The 18,577-nt window shown below is 39.2% G+C and overlaps 1 protein-coding gene across 4 annotated transcripts in view; it reads right to left on the bottom strand.

The window, feature by feature from the left end:
* Positions 1 to 18,577, bottom strand: part of rictor (rapamycin-insensitive companion of Tor) — a 223,535-nt gene that overhangs the window by 173,019 nt on the left and 31,939 nt on the right. The gene's annotated exons all lie outside the window — the stretch shown is intronic.

Here is an 18,577-nt window from a genome sequence, read left to right as displayed (position 1 = left end):
GGTTCTAAGTGTGCATCATTACTCGACAGAGTTGAGTTGAAAGCAGTCCGACTTATCAACTCTCCAAGGCTAAAGTCAAGACTTAACCCACTAGTCCTATGCCTCATTGTTGGTTCACTTCCCCTCTTCTAAAAGTATTACTTTGGTTTTTCCTCCTAAGAGCTGGCTGCTGTATGCCCCCACCACAAGCTAGACCACACAATACTTTGCAAGCTGTAAAGTCACATGATTACTATATACCCATTGACAACTCATGGTGAGTCATTTTCATAACTTTCTTTCCCAAAACTTCAAAGCTGTGGAACTTTCTACAATCTCATGTCCTTCCCAATCACTATGACCCAGCCCTTTTTAAAAGACAAGTTTTTCACTTCCAAATTCATAAATTCTTTTCCCTGTCTCTTCTTTTTCCCTTTCATTAACCTATTGATATTTCAATTACAGCCTGGCCTTGGTGTGGACTTTTGTCTGTGATTGGAGTCTCTAGAATAAAAAAAATATGTAATTCAGACCTTTTGTATTGCTTATCATGTTAACAACTGTACACTGCATTATATGAACCCATTCCAAATAGACATTAATACTCAGTGTATGAGTAATTTTTCAGTAGGTATTAGTTGGTAGGTAACCAATGACCAGGGAGGTATATTACCATTACCATCTGTCTAGGTATCACGAGGGTTAGTGGTGGCTGCATTGTAAGCCAAGCACTTCAGTGGTTGTCAAGCTGCACTCTTCTGACCCAGGTAGGTGTCTTCTTTCTGCTTCACCAACACATGGACTACTGGCATTCTGTCAACAAACTTACAATTTCTCCTTGTCGTACATAACACTTGACAACACTTAACTCACACAGCCCATTTTTCTTAGTTCTATATTTTCTGGCAGTAAGCGCTATGTGCTAGCCCTATCTTTTGGCAAAATGATAGAAGCAATAGATAGAAGTAGTAGGTAGGAACATTTAGGCAAGAGCGTTAGGTAGAAACATGTGGTAGAGGTAGGAGGTAGGAACATTAGGCAGGAGTATTAGGTCAAAGTAGTCTGAAGGAACATTAGGCTAAACCTCTGCAAATACCATGCTTGAGTTGCCTTCTGCCAGTAGCCTGTTAAGGGTGAGGCACTACAGGATGAGAAGAGGCACTGAAGTTCACCAGTTATTGTGACTCTCATTGTCATGGCCGACCCCTTGAGGGAGTTCCGGTTAGGAACAAGCTCAGAGATATAGATAGATAGATAGGTAATTTGTTTGTGTATATATTGCAACTGTCAAATGATGTAACTCTTATATTGTAAATGGTATACCAAATGAGATACTCTGTCAATGTATGCTTTAAATTCTGTATTACACAAGAACATTGATACCATTCCTTCTCTAAAGGAAATAGGATCCTCCATCCTTGAGCCCACCCAAGCCCACGCATCACCCTTCTATGTTGATGCATTTTATATCACTTTATGCTCTCTTTTTGCCTCCACCTACCCATGTATTACTATCAATTTAACAAGATGTTCTGTATGTCTTATGTTATACTTGTTTTGTATTAAAAGTATGCTATTTTTACCATTCCTCCCTTTCTGAACGGACAAAGTCCCTCTAGGTCCGTGGTTCAATTGGCCCACCTCTCATCCTCCTATGTTGTTATACAATCCACCTTGATGTTAAGCTCTGTTATGATTAGTTAACTAATTACTATCATGACCTCTCAGTTCTGTAGTATTTATTATACCTCAACTTTATCATTTATCTATGTAATGTACCCACTTTATGCTCAATACTTGCATTCATCTACCCCAAGCCATGTACTCTTCATACATTGAAATATTTTGTCTGTACACACCTGACTAATAAATATATCAAATTCAATGAAAAAAAGAATTACTCTACATTCCTGTCACCCAAGATGGCCATAATTGGGCCATGTTTTGCCCGTGCCATGTCATTCACTATAAGAAACTTTCATGTTTTCATGGTATCAATCCTTACATGTCAGGAATTGTCATAAGAAAGCTTACACAGTAGGCCTCAGAAGTAGTCATATGAGTACTAATATCCTCAAGCTTATTTAGAATTCCTGCCAATGATATGACATTTGTATAGCTACAGTGTTGCTCTGATCCTTATAGTTGCTTGACTCAGAGACTACCACTCTCTAGAAACAGTCCTGAAGTGTATATGTATATGTAAATATAAGGAAATGCATGAAAAGGTGTCCATATGCAAATGTGAAAATAGTAACATTAAGTGATGTGTCATTTGGTAAATTTGCTTTATGATGGGATTATGCTTTATCTTCAGTACCATACAACTGTCATGTGTGTTATGTTAGCTCACTTGTTTGCATATATTTATTTTTACATGTAACTTTTCCCTGGGGATGGGGGATTAAGAATACTTCCCACGTATTCCCTACGTGTCGTAGAAGGCGACTAAAAGGGGAGGGAGCGGGGGGCTGGAAATCCTCCCCTCTCTCTTTTTTTTTTTTTTTTTTTTTTTTTTTTTCAAAAGAAGGAACAGAGAATTGGGCCAGGTGAGGGTATTCCCTCAAAGGCCCAGTCCTCTGTTCTTAACGCTACCTTGCTAATGCGGGAAATGGCGAATAGTTTGAAAGAAAAAGAAAAAGTAACTTTTCCATAAATACTGATAACTGTAGTCATTGAATTTATCCATGAGGCTCACCCCCTGCTATACCTCCACCATCCATGTAAGACATCCACTAGGGATTTATGTATTAACTCCAACCCTGTATCACAACCTATAAAGTATATTGGCTCATTTGCTTGTATGCATTCTTTACTTTTAAATATTTCTTTCATCTTATAATGAGAGGCAGAACATTTGAATACCTTACTTGTTTTCTCTTGATCATGAACTCCAATACTGTAACAACCCTTCATTAAAGGTATTCATTTTTCATAAGTATCATCTGTATTACTATTAAATTACTTGCATTCATTGATGTAGTAGCCTGAGCACTGGCTTTTCTTTAGTCTTTTACATCACTATTGTTTGCACTGTAGACATGGTAAGTCCTAACACTTTCAAAATATGACAAAGTTTTAGGTTTAACTCAGTTGAACACTTCCAAATTTATATTCAAAATAAATAATCTCTGGCTTTTCTATGTTTAGTTTAGTAAGCTAATCACAATCTATACTTCCACTACTTCCTTAAAGTTATCACACATTTATACAGAGTCCTTCAATCTGTTCGTAATGACTGGTGCCCTGCCATGGAATTTCTGACAGTTCAGTTTCCTCTGATATAGCACTTTTTATGCTTATCACATGTTTAAGCCCTTCACTACCACTTTTGTGACATTATCAATGAGAAGTGGGTTCTTATTGTTACTTTTTTTTTTTTTTTTTTTGCTTTGTCGCTGTCTCCCGCGTTTGCGAGGTAGCGCAAGGAAACAGACGAAAGAAATGGCCCAACCCACCCCCATACACATGTATATACATACGTCCACACACGCAAATGTACATACCTACACAGCTTTCCATGGTTTACCCCAGACGCTTCACATGCCTTGATTCAATCCACTGACAGCACGTCAACCCTGGTATACCACATCGCTCCAATTCACTCTATTCCTTGCCCTCCTTTCACCCTCCTGCATGTTCAGGCCCCGATCACACAAAATCTTTTTCACTCCATCTTTCCACCTCCAATTTGGTCTCCCTCTTCTCCTCGTTCCCTCCACCTCCGACACATATATCCTCTTGGTCAATCTTTCCTCACTCATTCTCTCCATGTGCCCAAACCATTTCAAAACACCCTCTTCTGCTCTCTCAACCACGCTCTTTTTATTTCCACACATCTCTCTCACCCTTACGTTACTTACTCGATCAAACCACCTCACACCACACATTGTCCTCAAACATCTCATTTCCAGCACATCCATCCTCCTGCGCACAACTCTATTCATAGTCCACGCCTCGCAACCATCCAACATTGTTGGAACCACTATTCCTTCAAACATACCCATTTTTGCTTTCCGAGATAATGTTCTCGACTTCCACACATTCTTCAAGGCTCCCAGAATTTTCGCCCCCTCCCCCACCCTATGATCCACTTCCGCTTCCATGGTTCCATCCGCTGCCAGATCCACTCCCAGATATCTAAAACACTTCACTTCCTCCAGGTTTTCTCCATTCAAACTCACCTCCCAATTGACTTATTGTTACTATCATCTATTTTTCTTGTCACTCTTCATTTTGTATACACCAGTAAGTATCCATGTCATCACTATTAAATTTTCATAGTTACTATTTCATTTTTTCTATTATACTTAGTCGCCGTCTCCCGCATCAGCAAGGTAGTGCAAGGAAACACATGAAGAATGGCCTAACCCACCCATGTACACATGTATATACATAAATGCCCATACACACATATATACATACATATACATTTCAACGTATACATATACACATATATACATACTTATACATTTCAACGTATACATACACAGACATATACATATATACACATGTTCATATTCATACTTGCTGCCTTCATCCATTCCCATCGCCACCCTGCTACACATGAAATAGCATCTCCCCCCCCCCCCCCCCCCCCCCCCCCCAACAAGGAGATAGCACCAGGAAAAGACAAAAAAGGCCACATTCATTTACACTCAGTCTCTTGCTGTCATGTGTAATGCACTGAAACCACAGCTCTCTTTCCAAATCTAGGCCCCACAGCCCTTTCCATGGCTTACCCCAGATGCTTCACATGCCTGAGTTCAATCCACTGACAGCACATTGACCCCAGTATACCAATTCACTCTATTCCTTGCATGCCATTCACCCTCCTGTATGTTCAAGCCTCGAGCACTCAAATTCTTTTTCACTCCATCCTTCCACCTTCAATTAGGTCTTCTGCTTCTCCTTCCCTCCACCTCTGACACATATATCCTCTTTGTCAATCTTTTCTCTCTCATTCTCTCGACGTGTTCAAACCATTTTAACACACCCTCTTCTGCTCTCTCAACTACACTCTTTTTATTACCACACATCTCTCTTGCCCTTTCATTACTTACTAGATCAAACCACCTCACACCACATACTGCCCTCAAACATTTCAATTCCAACACATCCACCCTTCTCTGCACAACCCTATATATAGCTCATGCCTCGCAACCATATAGCATTGTTGGAACCACTGTTCCTTCAAACATACCCATTTTTGCTCTCCAAGATAACATTCTCGCCTTCTACACATTCTTCAATGCTCTCAGAACCTTTGCCCCCTCCCCTACCCTGTGACTCACTTCCACTTCCATGGTACCATCAGCTGCTGAGTCCACTCCCAGATATCTAAAACATTTCAAATCCTCCAGTTTTTCTCCATTAAAACTTACCTCCCACTTAACTTGTCCCTCAACCCTACTGAACCTAATAACCTTGATCTTATTTACATTTACTCTCAACTTTCTTCTTTCACAAACTTTGTCAGACTCAATCATCAACTCTTGCAGTCTTTGACCTGAATCAGCCACCAGTGCTGTATCATCAATTAACAACAACTGACTCACTTGCCAAGCCCTCTAATCCACAACAGACTGCATACTTGCTCCTCCCTCCAAAACTCTTGCATTCACCTCCCTAACAACCCCATCCATCAACAAATTAAACAATCATTGAGATATCACGCACCCCTGCTGCAAACAGACATTCACTGGGAACCAATCACTTTCCTCTCTTCCTACTCATACACATGCCTTACATCCTTGATAAAAACTTTTCACTGCTTCTAGCAACTTACCTCCCACGCCATACATTCTTAAAGCCTTCCACAGAGCATCTCTATCAACCCTATCATATGCCTTCTCCAGATCCATAAATGCTACAAACTAATCCATCTGTTTTTCCAAGTATTTCTCACACACATTCTTTAAAGCAAACACCTGATCCAGACATACTCTGCCACTGCTAAAACCACACTGCTCTTCCCCAGTCTGATGCTATATACATGCCTTCAACCTCTTAATCAATACCCTCCCATGTAATTTCCCAGGAATACTCAACAAACTTATGCCTCTGTAATTTGAACATTCACATTTATCCCCTTTCCCTTTGTACAATGGCACTATGCATGCATTCCGCCAATCCTTAGGCACTTCAACATGGTCCATACATACATTGAATATCTTTACCAACCAATCAACTACACTGTCATCCCCTTTTTTAATAAATTCCACTGCAATACCATCCAAACCCGCCACCTTGCCAGCTTTCATCTTCCGCAAAGCTTTCACTACCTCTTCTCTGTTTATCAAACCATTCTCCGTAAGCTTCTCACTTCATAGTTACTATATCTATTTATTATACTTTGTCGCTGTCTCCCACGTTAGCGAGGTAGCGCAAGGAAACAGACGAAAGAATGGCCCAACCCACCCACATACACATGTATATACATACACGTCCACACACACACACATTTACATGCCTATACATCTCAACATATACATATATATATATATATATATATATTATATTATATTATTATACTTTGTCGCTGTCTCCCGCGTTTGCGAGGTAGCGCAAGGAAACAGACGAAAGAAATGGCCCAACCCCCCCACATACACATGTATATACATACATCCACAAACGCAAATATACATACCTACACAGCTTTCCATGGTTTACCCCAGACGCTTCACATGCCTTGATTCAATCCACTGACAACACGTCAACCCCGGTATACCACATCGCTCTAATTCACTCTATTCCTTGCCCTCCTTTCACCCTCCTGCATGTTCAGGCCCCGATCATACAAAATCTTTTTCACTCCATCTTTCCACCTCCAATTTGGTCTCCCTCTTCTCCTCGTTCCCTCCACCTCCGACACATATATCCTCTTGGTCAATCTTTCCTCACTCATTCTCTCCATGTGCCCAAACCACTTCAAAACACCCTCTTCTGCTCTCTCAACCACGCTCTTTTTATTTCCACACATCTCTCTTACCCTTACGTTACTCACTCGATCAAACCACCTCACACCACACATTGTCCTCAAACATCTCATTTCCAGCACATCCATCCTCCTGCGCACAATTCTATCCATAGCCCACGCCTCACAACCATACAACATTGTTGGAACCACTATTCCTTCAAACATACCCATTTTTGCTTTCCGAGATAATGTTCTCGACTTCCACACATTCTTCAAGGCCCCCAGAATTTTCGCCCCCTCCCCCACCCTATGATCCACTTCCGCTTCCATGGTTCCATCCGCTGCCAGATCCACTCCCAGATATCTAAAACACTTCACTTCCTCCAGTTTTTCTCCATTCAAACTCACCTCCCAATTTACTTGACCCTCAACCCTACTGTACCTAATAACCTTGCTCTTATTCACATTTACTCTTAACTTTCTTCTTCCACACACTTTACCAAACTCAGTCACCAGCTTCTGCAGTTTCTCACATGAATCAGCCACCAGCGCTGTATCATCAGCGAACAACAACTGACTCACTTCCCAAGCTCTCTCATCCCCAACAGACTTCATACTTGCCCCTCTTTCCAAATATATATATATATATATATATATATACATATATATATATATATATATATATATATATATATATATATATACAAACCCAGACATATACATATATACGCATATACATAATTCATACTCTCTGTTCTTATTCATTCCCGTTGCCACCCCGCCACACATGATATGACAGCCCCCTCCCCCTGCATGTGCGTGAGGTAGCACTAGGAAAAGACAACAAAGGCCACATTCGTTCACACTCAGTCTCTAGCTGTCATGTATAATGCACCGAAACCACAGCTCCCTTTCCACATCCAGGCCCCACAGAACTTTCCATGGTTTATCCCAGACGCTTCACATGCCTTGGTTCAATCCATTGGCAGCACATCGACCCCGGTATACCACATCATTCCAATTCACTCTATTCCTCGCATACCTTTCACCCTCCTGCATGTTCAGGCCCCGATCACTTAAAATCTTTTTCATTCCATCTTTCCACCTCCAATTTGGGTCTCCCACTTCTCCTCATTCCCTCTACCTCTGACACGTATATCCTCTTTGTCAATCTTTCCTCACTCATTCTCTCCATGTGGCCAAACCATTTCAAAACACCCTCTTCTGCTCTCTCAACCACGCTCTTTCTATTACCACACATCTCTCTTTCCCTTTCATTACTTACTTGATCAAACCACCTCACACCACATATTGTCCTCAAACATCTCATTTCCAACACATCCACCCTCCTCCACACAACTCTATCCATAGCCCACGCCTCGCACCCACATAACATTGTTGGAACTACTATTCCTTCAAACATAGCCATATTTGCTTTCCAAGATAATGTTCTCGACTTCCACACATTTTTCAACGCTCCCAGAACTTTCATCCCCTCCCCCACCCTATGATTCACTTTCGTTTCCATGGTTCCATCCACTGCCAAATCCACTCCCAGATATCTAAAACACTTCACTTCCTCCAGTTTTTCTCCATTCAAACTTACCTCCCAATTAACTTGTCCCTCAACCCTACTGTACCTAATAACCTTGCTCTTATTGACATTTACTCTCAGCTTTCTTCTTTCACACACTTTACCAAACTCAGTCACCAGCTTCTGCAGTTTCTCACCCGAATCAGCCACCAGTGCTGTATCATCAGCGAACAACAACTGACTCACTTCCCAAGCTCTCTCATCCACAACAGACTGCATACTTACCCCTCTTTCCAAAACTCTTGCATTCACCTCCCTAACAACTCCATCCATAAACATATTAAACAACCATGGATATCACACACCCCTACCGCAAACCAACATTCACTGAGAACCAATGACTTTCCTCTCTTCCTACACGTACAAATGCCTTACATCCTCGATAAAAACTTTCCACGCTTCTAACAACTTGCCCCCCACACCATATATTCTTAATACCTTCTACAAAGCATCTCTATCATATGCCTTCTCCAGATCCATAAATGCTACATACAAATCCATTTGCATTTCTAAGTATTTCTCACATACATTCTTCAAAGCAAACACCTGATCCACACATCCTCTACCACTTCTGAAACCACACTGCTCTTCCCCAATCTGATGCTCTGTACATGCCTTCACCCTCTCAATCAATACCCCCCATATGATTTCCCTGGAATACTCAACAAACTTATACCTCTGTAATTTGAGCAGTCAATTTTATCCCCTTTGCCTTTGTACAATGGCACTATGCAAGCATTCCGCCAATCCTCAGGCACCTCACCATGAGTAATACATACACTAAATAACCTTACTAACCAGTCAACAATACAGTCACCTCCTTTTTTGATAAATTCCACTGCAATACCATCCAAACCTGCTGTCTTGCTGGCTTTCATCTTCCGCAAAGCTTTTACTACCTCTTCTCTGTTTACCAAATCATTTTCCCTAACCCTCTCACTTTGCACACCACCTCGACCAAAACACCCTATATCTGCCACTCTATCATCAAACACATTCAACAAACCTTCAAAATACTCACTCCATCTCCTTCTCATATCACCACTACTTGTTATCACCTCCCCATTAGCCCCCTTCACTGATGTTCCCATTTGTTCTCTTGTCTTATGCACTTTATTTACCTCCTTCCAAAACATCTTTTTATTCTCCCTAAAATTCAATGATACTCTCTCACCCCAACGCTCATTAGCCCTCTTTTTCACCTCTTGCACCTTTCTCTTGACCTCCTGCCTCTTTCTTTTATACATCTCCCAGTCATTTGCATAATTTCCCTGCAAAAATCGTCCAAATGCCTCTCTCTTCTCTTTCACTAATAATCTTACTTTTTCATCCTACCACTCACTACCCTTTCTAATCTGTCCACCTCCCATGCTTCTCATGCCACAAGCATCTTTTGCACAAGCCATCACTGCTTCCCTAAATACATCCCATTCCTCCCCCACTCTCCCTATATCCTTTGTTCTCAACTTTTTCCATTCTGTACTCAGTCTCTCCTGGTACTTCCTCACACAAGTCTCCTTCCCATGCTCACTTACTCTCACCACTCTCTTCACCCCAACATTTGCTCTTCTTTTCTGAAAATCTCTACAAATCTTCACTTCATAGTTACTATCTCTGTTATTGTCACTTTAATACAAATTTAAAGGCTTGAACAAGCTTTTACTTCGCCTTTTGAGTCAATACTATTCCCACTATAGGCACAATAAGTCCTAACACTCCTGAAATATAGATAAATTTATCACTTTTTAAACTAACTTAACACTTTCATTTTCACAACTGAAGTAACTTTCCTATGGCTTTTCTTTGTATATCAATTATCATTAGCACTAACCACCCTCTAACAAGTCAAACTGACACTTACTGTAGTTGTACTGCTAAAAAGCTTGAAAAACTTTACAAAGTAAATATCATAGAAGGATCAGCATATGCACTACAGGAATATTCAAAAGAACAATTTGTTTTATTAAAAACTCCCTGCACCCTGCCACTTAAGTCTATCAGCAAAACAAAATGGAAATCATCCTGCACAACAGACTCACCACCTCCTCCTTTTGATATAAATTTTTTATTTCCTATATGTTTAATCATTACTATGCTACAGTAATGTGTAGCTGAGAGCAGTACAGTACCAGTGCAAAGCAATTATTTAATCATACAGAGTCAATTTATGGTCAAGACCTCCAGGAAGCAAACTTAGTCTGTCACCCACAGAAAACATAGTTCCACTCACTACCAATCTGCTGTCATCATCATTGTCAATCTTCTTGTTTGCTGTGGACATAGTGATTACACCAGGAATGAAGATAGGTGGCATCATAAGGACTAAGGAAAAAATACAAAGAAAAAGAAACAAACAACAAAAACAGAATAGTGTATTAGATTCCATGCAGTAAGTGTGATTAAATTAAGTATGGTAAGAGTGGTTGAGGCCCCAGGTAATGGTAACTGAGCACAAAGTTGATGTCAAACAGTACTATACTACCAATGCTTTCAGGGTACACATGGACAAGGAAGAACATTTTGACAAGACAGTAGGAAGGAAAGATTCTACACTAGATAGTTGACAAAAAGACAAGAAGAATATTGGAAGCAGCCAATACTGCAACTAAATGAAACAATAATACTAAAGTAGGTAGTTTCCATCCGGGATAAAGCTAAGGCAGAAATGGTGTTCTGTGACTATCCAGTTTATGGCAGGAGAATGCCAGTAACAAAATCAATAAGATAATGACGCTTCTCAGCATCCAGTTCCTTGATTCACCAGTTCTGTATATAAACTTATGTACATTTCCTTTTTTACATTGAAATCTCCTGTCATGGAAAAAAGCCCACATCAAGGCCAAGCCTTAACTGAAATATTGAGAGGATTATGGAAGGAAAAAAGAAAAGACAAAGGAAAGTATTTACAAATTTTGGATTTAGTGAAAAACCTTTCTTTTAAAATGTGCCACATCATATTTATTGGGAAACACATGAGAGGGTAGAGATTTCCAAAGCTTCGAAGTGTTGGGAAAGAAACAGTTATCAAATTGCCGACAGCCACACAGACATCATGTGATACAGAAGCTTGCCAAGTATCACATGGTCTAGCTTGTAATGGGGGCACACAAGCATTATTCTCTTGAGGATTTTGTTTAAACTGGTTAAGAATCATTTCTTTGTTCTTATTTTCAGCTATCCTTGCTACAATTTTAACATACATGTTACCTGACTCTGCTTGAAAGTGGTTACAACATGCATGAGAAGTCATCTTTGGTAAGGCTAATCATCATTACTAGACATATAAAAGTTCAGCCTCAATGAGAACCTTCTTACTCCTACACAGTCTTTTATTTCCCTGCTTATATATGGTATGCAACCTTGAATCTGCAGATGCCCCTTTAACATGGATCTGGTGTAGGATAAAATACTTTAACAAACATGTGTATATCATCTTAACTTTACATTCACCATGAAATGGTTTTGGTGGCTCTTCTGTCCCCACAGCTGGGTCTCTGATCATGGCGTTGTCTTGTTTCTTTATTCACTCAAGCTGCTGGAAGCCATGGCCCATATGCATATGTATCCACAACATTCTCACTATTCTATAACACTTTGAGAGTTCTTGTCCAGCCCCTTTTAAAATTTAAACACTAAATAGTCCATAGAGTGCTAATATTTCTTTTCAAGGATGAAAAAAGTAGAAAGTATGCAATACACACATCTTCTAACTATTTCTACTGCACTGAACAGCAAAGTTAGCAAACATCAGTTTTGTGCCAATGTGTATTAGATGGTCGATTTCTAAAATGACACCAAGGTGGTGGAAAGGTGATACAAAAAAGTGCCTGTTTCCTTAGAAAGCAGCTCTTATAATTCTTAAAGAGACCAATACCTGACATGATAGAGTAAGTTATGTAAACCTGCATAAAAAAGTAAGAGAGTTATACAACAAAGTGAATGTCAACCGAAAGCATATGCATATTTTTCTGCAAATAGCAAATGAAACCATAAGGAGTTTTACAGTTATGCCGGAAACAAGATAGTCATTATCCAGTCAACTGATTCAATAATCATGGAAAAAGGTAATTTGGGTCAAGACAAAGAAGCCATGGCAAAAATCTTAAATGCTGTTTTGCATCTGTACTTATAATCAGAGACACAACCCATTACCAAAATCCAGTTTCAATGATACGAAAGGAGAACACTCCAACAATTTGATATAAAAGCTGGACAGACTATCAGCGATAAACGGAATTGAATAAATAAAATGGGAAGGCCCTAAAAAGTTTTATCCGAGGATGATGAAAGAAGTAAAAAATGAGATAGTTAAGGCCTTTACAATACTTTTTAATATGCCACTTGTTACAGGAAAAGTTCCAGATGAATGGAAGTTTGCCAGTGTAAAAATGATATGAAAAAAAGGTAATAAGTCCCTGCCCAGCAATTACTGTCCAATTAACTTAATAAAAATAGCTAGAAAACTGATTAGCTTAACGTCTATAGTTGGAAAACTTATAGAAACTATCATATGAGATAGAATAGTAAACATTTCTCATGTCTGACAAAAGTAAAGCAGTTGATGTTATCTATCTAGATTTTCAAAAATCATTCAAGAAGTTTCTGGATCAATGCTTAGCAGCAAAAATTAAGTCACATGGTACTTCAGTGGATAGGAAATTCTTTGACTGGCCGTATTTGGAGAGTTGTGATTAGTGGTTAAGCATCACAATGGTTATATGTAACAAATGCAGTGCCACAGGGATTAATCTTGGTACCGGTTCTCATTTTCATATATATAAGTGAACTGGTAATTGGCTGCACTGCAAGGTATCAAAATTCACTGATGATACAAAGCTGGTAAATATATCTACAAATGAACTTAAACATCTGCAGCTCCAAACTGACAAAGCAAACCCGATGGACTAGGCAAATGAATACTAATCAGTAAGTGAAATGATTAACATGAATGTAGTAAAAACAAAAAGGCAAGCTACAGCATGAATTCTGTTGTATCACAAAAGGAAAATGAGGTAAAAGGCTTTGGTATAGTAATCTCTGGTGACCAAAAAAACAAGAAAGCAACGCACAGAAGCGGTGAAAAGAGCGAAAAAAAATTAATTGGATTCATAGGTCAAGCCTTCGAATTTAAGTCCAGGGAAATCATCTTTACTCCTTATAGTTCATTAGTTTATACCCATCTTGAATATTGTGTTCAGCATTGGTCACCCTAAAAAAAAAAGAAAAAAATGAGAGTGTAGCATCAAGCTGCCAAGATGATTACCAGGTTGAGAAAAATTTCTTCAAGAGCATATTAAATGACTTGAATCTATTTAGCTTAGAAAAGAGAAGGCTAGAGTTTATCAAATAAAAGTATTCAAAATAATCAAAGGCTTCCATAATTTCATTTTATCAAGTTGATTCATCTGATTTCACTCTCATTAACAGATACAAACTTGTGGGCAAATGTTTTACCTCATACAGGCAAAAAACTATTTCTTCAACAGGATTGTTAACATATGGAATGATTTGCCAATCAGAGTGGTTGAAAGCAGACCTACAGATATGTTTAAGAACAGACTTGATAACTATTTTGCTTCATGTTCTCAACTTACATTATTTGCACCTCCTTTGCCACTCTGACAGTTTGCAGGTTATTGTCTCTGAACTATCTGTACACCTTTTAACTTTTGCCACATTAATCTTTAAGTTTCTGATATCTTGTACAATCACAAAGAGGCTTGACAGGACCACTGTCGCTGTTTGAATTCCTTCGTAGTCAGAAAGGTATAAAAGCAGTGAAAACTATCACAGCTAGTATCACCTCCCTTGTCTTGAAGATCCATAAAATCTGGCCTTCTGTCTTGTTTGAAGAGGCAGCTGTTAGTCTGTTATGTTCAGTGAGGATTATATCATCAGACGTTATTAATTATGGTATTTTCCATCACATTTACAAGATATGGTATTCATATCTGTTAACTATTCTGCATAAGTTTTCAATTCTTAAATGTTCCTATAACAAAATTGTTGAAATTCATCCTATTACAGAGTATGTTATTATCAGTGGCCCATCAAAAACTTGATTTTTTTATAGTGCCTTGTACAAATGAGATATCCATGCTCATTCTGATATCAAGTGGAAGGGATAACATAAAACTCTCATTTCTGTTTGTGTCTACTTCAGATATAAGAATGAGAAACAGAAAATAAGTGTTTCTTTGAGAAAGGAAGCTTCTCCATATGGTAGGACTGAAAACTGCCTGACTGATAATGTTGTATGATTTTTTTGTCAAATCGTACATCCATCTCTGGACTTTTTCAGTTATTCTCACTTATATACAATTAAGACTGCAATAATATCATAGCAACAGTTTTGTAAGACTTTCGCACAGTATTTATATATCATATGAATACTGCAAGAGTTTTGGAGTGAGGGGCAAGTATGCAGTATGTTGTGGATGAGAGGGCTTAGGAAGTGGGTCAGTTGTTGTTCGCTGATGATACAGCACTGGTGGCTGATTCAGGTGAGAAACTGCAGAAGCTGGTGACTGAGTTTGATAAAGTGTGTGAAAGAAGAAAATTAAGAATAAATGTGAATAAGAGCAAGGTTATTAAGTACAGTAGGGTTGAGGGACATGTCAATTGGGAGGTAATTTTGAATGGAGAAAAACTGGAGGAAGTGAAATGTTTTAGAATCTGGGAGTGGATTTGGCAGCGGATGGAACCATGGAAGCAGAAGTGAGTTACAGGGTTGAGGAGGGGGCAAAGATTCTGGGAGTGTTGAAAAATGTGTGGAAGGCGAGAACATTATCTCGGAAAGTAAAAATGGGTATGTTTGAAGGAATAGTGGTTCCAACAGTGTTATATGGTTGCAAGGCATGGGCTATAGACAGGGTTGTGCGAAGGAGGGTGGATGTGTTGGAAATGAGATGTTTGAGGACAATATGTTGTGTGAGGTGGTTTGATCAAGCAAGTAATGTAAGGGTAAGAGAGATGTGTGGTAATAAAAAGAGTGTAGTTGAGAGAGCAGAAGATGGTGTATTGAAATGGTTTGGTCACATGGAGAGAATGAGCGAAGAAAGATTGACAAAGAGGATATATGTGTCAGAGGTGGAGGGAACGAGGAGAAGTGGGAGACCAAATTGGAGGTAGAGGGATGGAGTGGAAAAGATTTTGAGAGATCGGGGCCTGAACATGCAGGAGGGTGAAAAGCATGCAAGGAATAGAATGAATTGGAATGATGTGGTATACCGGGATCGACATGCTGTCAATGGATTGAAGCAGGACATGTGAAGCATCTGGGGTAAACCATGGAAAGTTTTGTGGGGCCTGGATGTGAAAAGGGAGCTGTGGTTTCGGTGCATCATACATGACAGCTAGAGACTGAGTGTGAACAAATGTGGCCTTTGTTGTCTTTTCCTGGCACTACCTCGCGCTTGCAGGGGGAGGGGGATGTCATTTCGTGTGTGGCAGGGCGGCAACAGGGATGGGTGGGGGCAGCAAGTATGAATTATGTAAATGTGTATATATGTATATGATTGTGTATGTATATATATGTATACATTGAAATGTATAGGTATGTATATGTGCGAGTGTGGACATGTATGTAAAAACATGTGTATGTGGGTGGGTTGGGCCATTCTTTCGTCTGTTTCCTTGTGCTACCTCGCTAATGCAGGAGACATTGACAAAGTATAATAAAAAAATAAAAAAATAATCAGTACTGTGTTTATCAAAAGCCTTTATAGTTCCTCCATCATAATGATTAGAATAAGACAAAGGTATAATCTTCCCAACCTAAAACCATGCTGCTCAAAGTTATGGAGATCATTCTATTTATGAAATCAGTCAACTCACATCGTAGGATTCTCAAAAACAGGATATGTGATGTGAGTTCTATTTGACAGTGTAGCAATTTTTTTGAGAACTGTTTTGCTTCCTGTATAGAAAGGAATTATGCAAATCAGTTTCAAACTCAGAAATTATGCCAGATCTAGGCTTTTATCAGAAAAACTTTTCAGTGCTTATGTTAATAAAATTTTGCATTTCTAGCATAGATTATTCAAAGAATCTGGTCCTGGAAAAAAAATATAAGGGTACATAATTAATGGCCTTTATGTCCTGTGGTGTGGTGGTAAAATATGCTCTGTATTATATAGAAGGAATGATATTTTGGAAGTCAGTGAAACATATTCTTTGGGATGATTTCACAATTACTGAACAATGAATCCATACTACCTCTTTAGTATCTCACCCACCTCCTTGCCAATATCCAATAATATGCCTCCTTCTGTTCTGTCAAGTTCTTACTACCCTACAGAAAATGTGAAAATTATAGGAATTGGTACTGCAGTTGTTATTGCATTAGCTCTGTACCAGCATATTTCTTTAAAGTAGTCACATTTGGACCTTACTTTTCCTTTTTTGCCTTAATATCTCAACAAACACAGAGAAGAGATTGTGAAAGTTATGGTGGATAGCTCCAAAAAAGGCAGGCTTGGTTGCAAAGAAAGACATAGACACAAAGCATTATTTTCATGCTTGCCTTTTTCCCACCTTAGCAAGGTTATTCTAGAATAAGAAACAAAAGAATGAGTTTAAAGGAAAAATCCTAGGTTGGCTAAAATCCAAACTCTGCAAAGCTTTACTGTAGTAGATAGTGCAGTTTTTGGTGATATACAGTATATAAAACTGTCTGTAACAAAAATTACAGGAAAATGTCATCTCTTTTTATACCTACTTTCTTTTCTCATTAGGTAGTACCTGGAACAAATAAACATCTATCTACCTATTTATATCTCTGACACCCATTCCCTCTGGGGACTCCCATTATGGAGTGGCCATGGCAAAAGAGTCTCCACATATCCCTGTCCTTACATGCCTACCTCACATACTCCATTCCAAGCATTCTTTCTCTGTTTCTCTCCCTCCAGTATTCCTGCACCCTATTTGCCCATGTCACAGGTGGTCTTCCACTTACACCCTATTTGCCCATGTCAAAGGTGGTCTTCTACTTACATCAACCCTTTAACTGTACTATCATACACACTCCTTGTAAACTCCCACTCTTGCATTCTTTCCACATACCCAAACTACCTCAAAATATTAGACTTCACCCATTCTACCACTTCAAAATTCATTACCTGCCATACCACATCTCTCATACACCCTTTCATTTCCTTCTTCATTCCATCTCGTCGAAACCACATGCTCTTCTTAAATGACCTCTGTGCCTCATTCCACATCCATGTTTCAGATCCATAGGTCAGGGTTGGGAGGACTATACTGTCCCCTAATCCTCTCTCCACTTCCATACTTACACCTCTACCCTTCATTATTCTATAAAGGGACCCAACGACTCTTCTACCCTGAACTTCTTTCTCCCTTATCTCTCCTTCCATATCACCACATTTACCCATATCCCTTCACATCCACAGAACAGTCTAGTACACTTTCTTCTTTCACTGTATATGAATTTACAAAATCTATACTTTCACTCTGTTTCCTTGCAAATACAATAACTTTACTTTTACTTGCATTTAACTTCAATCTCCTTCACCTACACAAATCATTCAACACCCTTACAACCTTCTGCATGTTCTCTTCACCCTCCGCAAAAACACAGTATCATCCGCAAACAGGCTTGCCACTAGCCACTACATCTCTGCCACACTCCATCTCTGCATCCTTTTTCCCCAAGTTTTACTTTCATCTCTCTTATCACTCCATCCATACATACATATATATATATATATATATATATATATATATATATATATTTTTTCTTTTTTTTTTTGCTTTGTCGCTGTCTCCCGCGTTTGCGAGGTAGCGCAGGGAAACAGACGAAAGAAATGGCCCAACCCACCCCCATACACATGTATATACATACATCCACACATGCAAATATACATACCTACACAGCTTTCCAAGGTTTACCCCAGACACTTCACATGCCCTGATTCAATCCACTGACAGCACGTCAACCACGGTATACCACATCGATCCAATTCACTCTATTCCTTGCCCTCCTTTCACCCTCCTGCATGTTCAGGCCCCGATCACACAAAATCTTTTTCACTCCATCTTTCCACCTCCAATTTGGTCTC

Source organism: Panulirus ornatus, chromosome 59, assembly GCF_036320965.1.
Source record: "Panulirus ornatus isolate Po-2019 chromosome 59, ASM3632096v1, whole genome shotgun sequence".
Taxonomy (NCBI): domain Eukaryota; kingdom Metazoa; phylum Arthropoda; class Malacostraca; order Decapoda; family Palinuridae; genus Panulirus; species Panulirus ornatus.
The sequence above is the reverse complement of the archived record's forward strand: the minus strand, read 5'-3'. Positions and strand labels throughout refer to the sequence as shown.